This window comes from Gracilinanus agilis, chromosome 3, assembly GCF_016433145.1.
Source record: "Gracilinanus agilis isolate LMUSP501 chromosome 3, AgileGrace, whole genome shotgun sequence".
NCBI lineage: Eukaryota > Metazoa > Chordata > Mammalia > Didelphimorphia > Didelphidae > Gracilinanus > Gracilinanus agilis.
In genome coordinates, this window is record NC_058132.1 from 574,974,079 (window position 1) to 574,985,550 (window position 11,472).

General features: G+C 36.6%; 1 pseudogene; it reads right to left on the minus strand.

Moving 5' to 3' along the window:
• Positions 1-296: 296 nt before the first annotated feature.
• LOC123241861 lies at positions 297-3,671 on the minus strand (annotated as a pseudogene).
• Positions 3,672-11,472: the final 7,801 nt, after the last annotated feature.

Here is an 11,472-nt window from a genome sequence, read left to right on the forward strand (position 1 = left end):
CCCAACTTCTTTTACATCATGGTGAATTATTTCTTAGTTTTGAGAATTCACTCAATTAGTTCCTGGGCACAGTCTCCCCGATGTTCTGCCTCCCAGGAGGACTTGTGGTGATGGTAGTGGCAAGAAGCAAGTTCTCCTCCTAGGCAGTACAGCACAAAGGTCACCTAGCATTTTCAATATGAAACATTGGTAAGTGGTGAAGTCCAGTCCCAGCATCCTTAAGGTCTGGTCTCTTACTCACTGGGTGAAATGAGGCTTCAGTTGAATTGAGATGAGGCCACTACGGGCCGCTGCTTTCATTTCAGAATTATATGGAACCCATTACCATTTTCTGCTTTCACTGTGGCAAATAAGAAACAACTCTCATCTTGAAAGTTCTGAACCACCTGGTCACCAAGGAGGACAAGAATACCAGTGGGATCCTGTCTGTAAACCTGGTTAATCTGGTGCATCAAATGCGGAAGTCAGTTTCCACGTGACTTCTGAAGGCCATCATCTCTTCCGGGTATATCTCGTGATAAACGTAGACTGCACCATTGCTACTGCACTCTCTGTGGCCAGCCTATGACTGCCTTTCCAGCAGTGGACCCCTGGGCTGCTTCTGGCAGACTTGGATGGTCAGACCGAGCCTAATTGTCCTTGATCTCGGAACTGTAGAACTGCACACCATTGGCCGAGCCACAGATTTGTATGAGGTTCTCATTTGACAAATTTTAATAAATCTGCACCTGAGAAATTGGTGAAAGCCTCGAGTAGGAGGTAAACCTCTGATGAAGCAGCCACTGCTAGGTTTTTTGGATGGTTGCCAATGACTGTAGTTGTTCACTGATGCCCAGACAAGTGCTGTCTCCTTGGTGGTTTGGGGAGGAAGAGTTGTTCTCAGGGACACTGAAGATGCTGCGCTGAGCCGAGGTGAAAGTGAGAGTAGGATCTGGGCTGTCCTTGGCATAGGCTGCACTTGTGATTGGCCACGGGAAACTCACAGAGGATGGTGGTGTCATAGGAAGGCTGCTACCTTTGCTTCTCATGGGCCATCCTCGTTTCCATCTTTTCTCTGTCTGTTTTCTCTTTTCAATCTGCTCCTTTAGGCTTAAAATCTTTGATCTGGCAACTGGCTGAGCAAAGGTGATCCTTGTAGTAGCCCTTTTCATTCTGTTTAAGTGTTCAATCTGGACTCTAAAAGGAACCCCCTTTTCACCCCCGTGCTTCTGTAGGGTAAACTCTGTGCTGATGCAGTGGACCTGAATAAAAACAGTTGTGAGTTTTGCAAGGTCCCAGAGAAACTCAACTGCATTTAATTGGCCTGGATTTGTCTTTAGGTCAATGAGTCCAACAGACATTGGAATATCAAGATCAAGAAGTCAGTCCCCAGGGTGATTCTACAGTCCGCCCTCCGGCTGCCGGCACTCTGTACACTGAAGTCCTCCATCGTGGAGCACAACTCTGATCCTGCTCTTCACTAACTTTCGATCTCAGGCACATCTCACCCCTTCCAGTTGTCCAGCCTCCAGATTTTATAGGATTGACCTTGGCTAGGTAAGCGAAACTCTCATTGTGCAGTTTAATACCTGGGGAAGTCGCAGCACACAGCACATAATGGAAGGGCGGCTGTTTGGAGTCTCTATCCAATAGAAGACCAGACTCTTCCTCCTTGAAAATCAGTAGGACCAACACATCATTCATGCTGTAGCTGCCTACACCCAACTCCTGGCCGATGCCCAGCAGGCTGCTGGCATTAAGTCATGCGGGGAGAGCTGGAGTAGCAGGGGGAACAGCAGGAGATCTCAGGGACAGGCAGCAAGGCATGGGCTGGAACTGAGACTGAGCCCAGCAGCACTGAAGCTCCGAGCCAACGGGCCGTAGCCCAGCTCATGCCGCCTGCCTGGCCCGGCCACCAGCCCCAGCCTGGGCCTGGCCCTCCTCACACGGGTCAGGGTCCTCTGCGTGGTGCTGGCTGCCTCAGCCCTAAGCCCCAAGCTCCCAACTCCTGCAGCCTCTGCCCCCCACTTCCCTTGTCTTGTTCCCCTTCTACTTCTCTGTAGGGTAAGATAGAATTCTATGCCCCAATGAAATACTTATTTTCTCCTCTCTGATTCAGTTAAAAAGAGAGTAAAGTTTAAGCATTACCCATCACCATCCTTATCCTCCCCTATCTGAATTGATTTTTTTTGCCTCTTTATGTTATATAATTTTCTTCATTCTTTCTCTCTCTTCCCTTTTCCCTCAGTGCAACCCTCACTTTCAGCCCTTGCTTATTTTTTTACATGTCACTCGTATAATATATCCATATCATATCATATCAGTATATATATATATATCATTCCATATCATCACATTTACATATATATCATCATATACATCATATTATCATAATTAACTTACTTTTCCACCCTCTTTCTGAGTAAATTCCTTTTATCTTTTCTACTGCTAAGAGTAACTTTTTTTTTTTTTTTTTTTTTTTTTTTTTTTTTTAACCCTTGTACTTCGGTGTATTGTCTCATAGGTGGTAGATTGGTAAGGGTGGGCAATGGGGGTCAAGTGACTTGCCCAGGGTCACACAGCTGGGAAGTGGCTGAGGCCGGGTTTGAACCTAGGACCTCCTGTCTCTAGGCCTGACTCTCACTCCACTGAGCTATCCAGCTGCCCCTAAGAGTAACTTTTGAGAATTATAGAAATCTTCTTTCTATGTAGACATATAGACATTTTTATCTTAATGAGTCCCTTAAATTTTCTCTTTCTTATTTACCTTTCTGGGCTTCTTTTGTGTCTTGTATTTGACCTTCAAATTTTTTGTTTAGGTCTAGCTTATTCCTCAGAAGTGCTTGGAAGTCTTCTATCTTATTGAATGACCAGTTTTTCCCTTGAAAGAGTATACTCAGCTTTGCTAGATAGGTGACTGGAGGTTGTAAACCCAAATCTTTCGGCTTTTTGAATATCATATTCCATGCCTTCAGATCTTTTAATGTAGAAGCTGTTAGGTCCTGAGTGAACTTGAGTGATTATAGCTCCATGGTATTTGAATGCTTTCTTTCTGGCTGCTTGAAGTACTTTTTCCTTGACTTGGTGTCTCTTGAATTTGGCTATTACATTCCTTGAAGTTGTCAATTGAGGATTTCTTTCTGGAGGCAATCTGTGAATTCTTTCAGTTTCATTTTTATTTTCTTGTTCAAGGATCTCTGGGCAGTTATCTTTGATAATTCCTTATAATATGATAATCCAAGGTTTTTTTCTTCATCATGGCTTTCAGGTAATCCAATAATTCTCAGATAGTCTATTTTCTAGGTCAGTAATTTTTTCAATAAGATATTTCATGTTTTCCTCTGTTTTTTCATTCCTTTGATTCTGCTTTATTGTTTCTATAGTTCATTGTATGCTCATACAATTTACTTCCTACCTAGAATTGCTCTGTAAGTAGGATTATAGTCTTTTAAAATGCACTCGTCAATTGAGATCCAAGACTGACACTTCTTCAGAACAGTGCAAATTACCTTCAAAATGAAAATGATTTCAGGACATTCTCTTGCTATGATAGACACCAACTGAGTATGCACAAACTTCAGTGTAACAACATTGCATTCAATAGTGGAATGAGTCAGCAATTCAGATCTAATGCCCATGATGAAAACTTCAGAATTTAATGCCTGCCTGCATTGGCCTACTGATGTGGTCATCCTTTAGAAGAAAGCCTGGATTAAGGTTTATTTTCACCTCTATTATTTGTTGTGTATTAAATGCATATAAAAGAGATGCATAACTGTTTTGAGAAAGATAAGACTGATTAACCAGAAAATGAAAATATAGGCAAAAAGAAGTCAAAAAATACAACTTGAAATTTTTGTTTGGCTTTTACTTTTCCACTAAGAATGAAATTGTAGCTCTGCATCTCAGGTTTTATTTTCCCTTCGTAGAGAAACCATGGCGAATTGAAATAACTCATTTAGCATTTTACCTTTCTTCAATATAATTCAGCTAACATCTCTTAAATGACTACTGTATGCAGGTTATTCTTCTAGGCATTCAGACAAGATGCAAAGCCTCAATGGGAGTACATAACCAAATGGGGAAGGAATTAAGTAAAGATAATTCACATGGAATAATAAATGATATACATATTAAAAAATTTCATAAGGGTATGCAAAAAAAAGTTCAAGGTAGAAGATAATGGTTCCCAAGTTGGCAAATCAGCAAAGGTTTTCAAATGGTAGGAGTAGTTGAAGTAGGTTTTAATGATGAGGAGAGATGCTATAGGGAGAAGGAGAATATTTTTATTTGAAACTCAAATGCTCAACTCAATCCATAATCTCATCAATGTCAACCTTCCCTCTATGTTGCATACTTGGCCAGCCTGTCAGACTAGAGTCCATGTTCTACCATAAGTTCAACACAGAGTGTTCTCCAAAATGTTTCAGGATCATGTTGATTTTTTTTCCTTTGCATCATGAGAATAAAAACTAACTTCACAGACTTATCTATTAGTTATCTTTTAGTCTGGTCTCATGGTCAACCATCTTTTTGTTCAAGACTTTCTATGGACTTCACTTTTAGTTTTTAAGGTCCTGTAGTAATAAAAATAACTATAGGAAACATATATATGTATAGGACCTATAGTTATATATATATATATATATATATAACATATATATGTGTGTGTGTAAACATATATATGCCACCTTCTTAAAGTTATACAAGAATTTTACTTATGATATCTCATTTATCATCATACAACTCTTTGACACAGGTACTCTTATCATCCATAGCTTATGGATAAGGAATCTAAGGCACACAGAGGATTAGTGACATGACCAAAGTCACATGGCTGGTAAGTGTCTGAAACAAGATTTGAACTTAGGTCTTTCTTATTACAATACTTTATCCACTGTAGCTAATGTGTCTCATAACTGTAATGTACCATAAGAATACTTCTAACTATAAGATGGTTTTATGTTTCAGGGAAGTTTAGGGACATACAAGAACTTTGCAATTGCACAAAGACAATCTACTTTCCCCCTCCCCTCCTCTATCATCCCTGATGCATTCACTCATCTTCAATTTTTCCCTATCTCCTTGCTCTTTCCCTACATACTCATGTTTGCTCCATCCTCAAAAATCCTTCTTTGATCTATCTTCCCCTTCCAGTTATGATGTTATATTGTGACTAAACTCCTTAAGAAGGCCCTTTACAATAAAGTCCTCCACTTCTTCATCTCTCACTCTCTTCATAAACCTTTATAATCTGGCTTCTGACCTCACCATCCCACTAAAACTCTTCTCTCCAAAGTTAAAAATCTCTTATTTTTTCAATCCTTATTCTTCCTGACCTTTGCAGCCTTTGTCACTGTCTATCACTTTTGTCTCCTTGATACTCTCACCTCTGTAGGTTTTTAGGATGTCCCTCTCTCCTCGTTTTCCTCCTATCTATCCCCCTGCTCCTACTCAATTTCCTTTGGTGGATTTTCTTCAGGTTATACCCACTTACTGTATCTATGCCATGGGGCTTTATCTTAGGATATGTTCTTTTCTCCTTCTATACTACTTTATTCTATAATCTCGTAACCCTTTACAAACTTAAGAATTACTGTTGAAGGCATCGCTATTCTCCTAGTCCCCCAGGTTCCCAACCTAAGTGTTATTGTTGACTCTTCACTTTCTTTCACTCCTTCCTGCCATATAATTTGTTTCCTAAGTCTTTCAATTTTACCTTTACAATTTCTCTCAATTCCATCCCTTTCTCTCTTCTGATATTGCTACCACCCTGGATTAGGACCTCATCACCCTCCTAGACCAGTGATGGGCAAACTTTTTAAAGAGGGGGCCAAAGGAAAGGAAATGCTCATCTGTCAGTCTGTTTCTAAGGCAACTCTTTCAAAGTTTCATTGTATTGTATCCTACTCATTGTATTCGTCAGATTAGGAATAATGTAGCCCAGTGGGATAGAACATTTCAGGGGGCTGCATCTGGTCCACAGGCCGTAGTTTGCACATCACTGACCTAGATTATTGCAATAGTCCATTGATGGATCTTCCTGCTACCAGTTTCTCCCAACACAAGTCCATCTTCCTTTCATTTGCCAAAGTGATTTTCCTAAAGCACATGCTTGACCATGTCATCTCTCAACCCTGCTCAATAAACTTCAGTTGCTCTCTTATCAGCTTCAAGATCAAGTATAAAATCCTCTTTTTGGCATTCAATTCATTTATAATTTAGCTCTTCTCTTCCCATCTCTTTCCAGTCTTCTTAAAACTTTATTGTTGATTCATTTCCCATCTTGTCTGGATCTTTGTAACTCCATTTTAGGAATTTTCCTTGAGGAAATATTGTAGTAGTTTGCTATTTCCTTCTCTACCTCATTTTTACAAATGAGGAACTAAGGCAAATGGAGTTAAGTAACGTGTTTAGGATCACACAGCTAATAAATATCTAAGGTCAGATTTGAACTCATGAAGATGAGTTCTCCTGATTCCAACCCTAGTTCTCTATTTGCTATACCACCTATCTGTTATCTCCTTCTTATACCTTGCATCTCTCCCAACCACATAATCTTTGATCCAGCTACATTGGCTTACTCTACATGGGCCTATTTTCCACTTCTATTCTAAAAAATAAATAACCAAATAAATAAATAAATATTCCATCTCTGTTCTACGCACTGTGTCTGGCAGTCACCCATACTTGGAATGTTTTGCCTCCGGGATTCCCTGTCTTCTTTTAAGTACTAACTAAAATCCTACCTTCTATAAGAAGCCTTTCCCAAACTCTCTTTTTTATTTTATATTTTTTCAAATTATATGTTATAGGTTACAACTACAGATTACACTTCCCAGATTACATATAATTTTAATAATCATTTTTTGGATATATTGTAATTCATGTTCTCTCCTTCCTTTTATACTTCCTCATCTTCTTGAGATGGCAAGTAATATGATAAATTATCATGCAATATACATTTCCATATTCATCAAGTCATGAGAGAAGATACAATTATTTATACTAGAAAAAATTTGTGAAGGAAATAAAGTGAACAATTTCATGATTCAATCTTCATTCACACTCTATCAATTCCTTCTGTGGCGGTGAAGAGCCTTTTTCATGAGTTGTCTTGGATCCTTATACCTATGTAATCCCTCTTAATTCTATTGGCTTCCTCATCTTTCAATTATTTACTATTTATCTTATACAAATATGTTTGCTTTCAACTCCTTTCACTCCTTGAGGGCATAGACTAGTCTTCTGCCTTTCTTTTCATCTCCGGGGCTTAGCACAAAGTTTGACACAGAGTAGGCATTTAATACTTGATGACTTATAGACTATTGTGTTCTCCTGTAAAGAGAAGTATGAGCAAAAGCACAGAGGGAGGGGTGTGTGTGTGTGTACAGAACAAATTCCTTAAAATGGGGAATAGAAGAAGATCTTTTTTGGGGGGTACTCTGAAAGTGTCAGAAACCTTTCATAGCTAAGGGCTGGGAATATATAGTTAACTAAACAATGAATGGGAAAAATTATGAAATATTAAATATATAAATCAGAAACATTTCTGTAAAGACTAAATTAATGCATCTAGGATGAGAAGATATATGACAACAAACATATTCACATGTATGTCTACATAGACACACATGTGTATGGTGTGCACTTGTGGATTATTACATACAGCATGTTTGGTGTTTATATAAACCCAGATGATGTATATGAATATATACACTGTAGATAAATAGATGAATGGATGGATAGACAAATAGATGATGGATGAATAGATAGCAGGGAATAGGAGATAAATAGAAAGACAGAGATAGACAAAAGCTACTCCCTTTCCCCATTACATAAATGATCAGATATGAATAAAAAAAATTCTCAAAAGAATAATTCCAAAGTAAAAATAGTCACATGAAAGAATTCTCAGTCACTAATTATATGGGAAATACAAATCAAGTAAAAAAATATTCACCTCTCATTCTCTTGGTAACATTCTTTCCCTACCACCATATTTTGAAGATCATCCTGAATGGTGATCTCTCCCCTCTCTAGCATATTTGGTAAACTCTACATCTTTGAGTAGGACAGAATAAATTTCACAGGAGGGGCACGAGTGAATTAATTTTGGCCTGTATCCCTCCAAAGTTTCACAACTTCTGAATTTGCCTAATAATGTCAATGGCACTATTATTCTTGCACACTCCCAGATTTACAATCTTGTTATCCTTCCATTCATCACACTATATATCAAAGTATTTAACAAATTCTGACATTTCTATTTCCATATCAATCCCAGAGTTGTCTTTTCTATATTCACATCATTATTACAATAGTAGACCTCTAACCATCCTTTATCACTGGGACTATTGCAATGACTTCACTGTCTCAAAACTCTTCATATTTCAATTCACCTTCTACCTGTTTTCCTTTCTCCCCATACAATTCTTGAGACTACAGACTTTACCACAACACAGAAACCTTTTCACCTTGAAAGTGTACTTCATCCCTGGACTTCTCACATAGGAATGACCCTCTGCCCTGTAGCCTCTTCCTCTGATTGTCAGATTCCTCTCAGAATTTCCATTTTGAGGAGGATGTCCAGATCAATCATGCCTTCTTTCCACTTCAGGCTATATTCCTGGCTTTCTAGCCTTTCTCTACCTTATTTCTTCCCTCCATCTCTCTCCTGCCAGCTGTTCAGCTTTGTTTTACAAATTGTTTTCCCATATTAAATGTAAGCTCCCTGAGGACAGAGGCTATCTTTTTTTCCCCCTAACTTGTCTTTATATTCCCAGTGCTTATCAAAATGCCTGGAACAAAGTAAACTCTTAATTAATGCTTGTGGATTTTTTTTTCCTAGAAAGTCATTTTCCTAAATTCCAGATACATAAGTTATGAATGTTTATAGTATTTGTGTCTGTCTCTCTTTCCATACTGGCAATGGAAGAAAAGACCAATGGTTGCAATTGGTTTGTAATTTCTTAATTTAATAACCCTTAAGTAAACTACATAATACTCTTATATAAATATATCCCCATAATACCTAAACAAAAATTATTTATATCTATTAATATCCTATACACACCTCTTCATTATATATCATAGTGTTTGCTTATGATTTTTAAGTTAATAATAAAGAATTGGAAACAAATTTAAATATATTACAAGCATGTTAGAGATGAAAAAATTAAAAGTTACATACCACCTTGTTGGTTTTAGCTTTAGACAAAAATGGAGAAATACAAGAAAAATCAGTTTAAGCTAAAGGAAATCATAGTGGTGATATTTTTCTGACTGCTTATTCATTTTCACCAATGAAAAGAACATTTGTAATTTTTACAGCTGTTGGTACAAAACATTATTGCTTATTTAATCAAAGAATAACAAGTAAACACTTAATAGAACTGTTATTAGTTTCAAATTCAAAGTGAGGTTAACACAAAAATAAGGAAAATATCTTAACAAGGAGTCAGATTTTCTTTTCACAAGCACTTACTGTATTTCCCTCTCACTACAATATCCTTATCAATGTTCATATTCTATTAGTATTTCCAGTTGCTTATCTGAGCTATCTCCTTGTAGATGCCAATCAATATTCCAAAAGTATATTTCTCTATAAACAGATTAGCAGACACTATGCCAAAAGGAGTCTCTAACTTTGGGGATGATTTATTTTCCTACTTTCTTAATAAAAATATGTCAAAGTATGTCAAGTAGCTGCAATTTGATTAAATGGCAGATCAACATTGTCATCTACTGGTTCTCAAATTGATGAGAGTTTTTTTTAGGGACTATACAGTCTCATGGTATATGCTTCCAGATACACAGGTTATGAATGTTTATAGTACCTGTGTCTGTTTCTCTTTCTATACTGGCAATGGAAGAAGAGACCAGTACCAAAACGTGTCCAGTACTTGTTTAAAAGAATGAGTTAAGATGAATGAATGTGAAACCTAGCTAGAATTCATTCTAAAGCCATATGCCTTTAAAGTATATGTAAAGCACATCACAACAGTGAAAATGGGGAGATATTTTCTTGATTTACTATTGTCTTTGAATTAAATTTTATTACTACTATTAGAAACAAGCAGAAACCAATTGGAAAATATAAATTCTCTTGAAAAGAGAGGAAAGTAAGGGTTAATTTTTATCTTACTTCTATATTCATTTGTCATCTTGCATTATTATATATACTTAGTCATTAGCACTAATATCACTTTTTATTTAGTTTTATGAAATATACAGTTCAAAATTATGCTCTTGCCCTATATCTAATTTATGTAAGTTCCTGAGCATATTTCTTTATAAAAACAAAGTCATAGATTTTAAACTAAACGGAGTTAATAATATTTGCTTTTATTTGCTTCCATACTCTCACTGCTAACTACATAAATACTGTCACTAGCATGAACCTTGTTTTACAATCTCTTATGCTACAACTACTATAAGATCAATTGTAAAAAAAATCAGAAACTAATGATAAATAATTGAGGTATAGTTTTGGGAAGATTTTGAGACCATCTGTGGGTCATTTATATATCAATAACACCAATGTAAAATTTGGAAGAATTTTATCAATCTACTCACAAATTGTGTGGATTTATGCTTGTATTATTTTCTAACACAAAACAGATTTGCTTCAAAACCTTTATTTTCAAGTTTAAAAATGTGAGAGCAATTATGATATACATATATATGTGTTTGTATATATACATATATGATGAGAATTAATTTTATATATACTGTATTAATTTCTATTTCAGGGCCCTGGATTAAAAGGGGCCCCTTCTGTCTGTTGCTATTTACATTTTCATTGTTTTTAAGAATTCAAAGGTATGCTTTCTTTTTAACAAAATTTGATCAATTAAAAAGGGAGAAATGATTCTTTTTCTGCCTATGTGACTTCCATTACCTATGGTATAGGGAAGGGTGGAAAGTTTGATGGAAATCCTCCTAATAAACTATTTGCCAATGATAGATATCATGGGATGTCAAAGAAGGAACTGAATAATGAGCTCCTAAAACTCTATTTATATATCTGCACGGAGAGACTTTGAGGTCTTTGGTTATTAAGGGGGCCACTGACCTATCAATTTATTGATTAGAATGCTAACCTAATTAATAAATTGATATTTTACCCCATACTAGTCTCTCAAAATATTTTAATTTTAACTATATATGCACACACATACACACACACACACACACACACACATATATATATATATATACACAAACATATATGCTGTTTCAGAGCTATAATTAGTCAGAATATTCTTTCTATCTACAGCATCATAGGTACTATCTTGTTTAAGCAGTGATGACTTTGCAGCTCCTTCAATAAATTGTATTTTTCCTGGCAGGCCAGCTCTCTATTCTTTTAGGTATTTAGGGGTAACCACAAGGAGCTAAGAAAGTATCTTTCTAATGTTATAGCTCATATGGCCCCATTGGTTTTCCTAATGATTATTTGTTTCTACCAAATAGACAGTCAGATTTGAT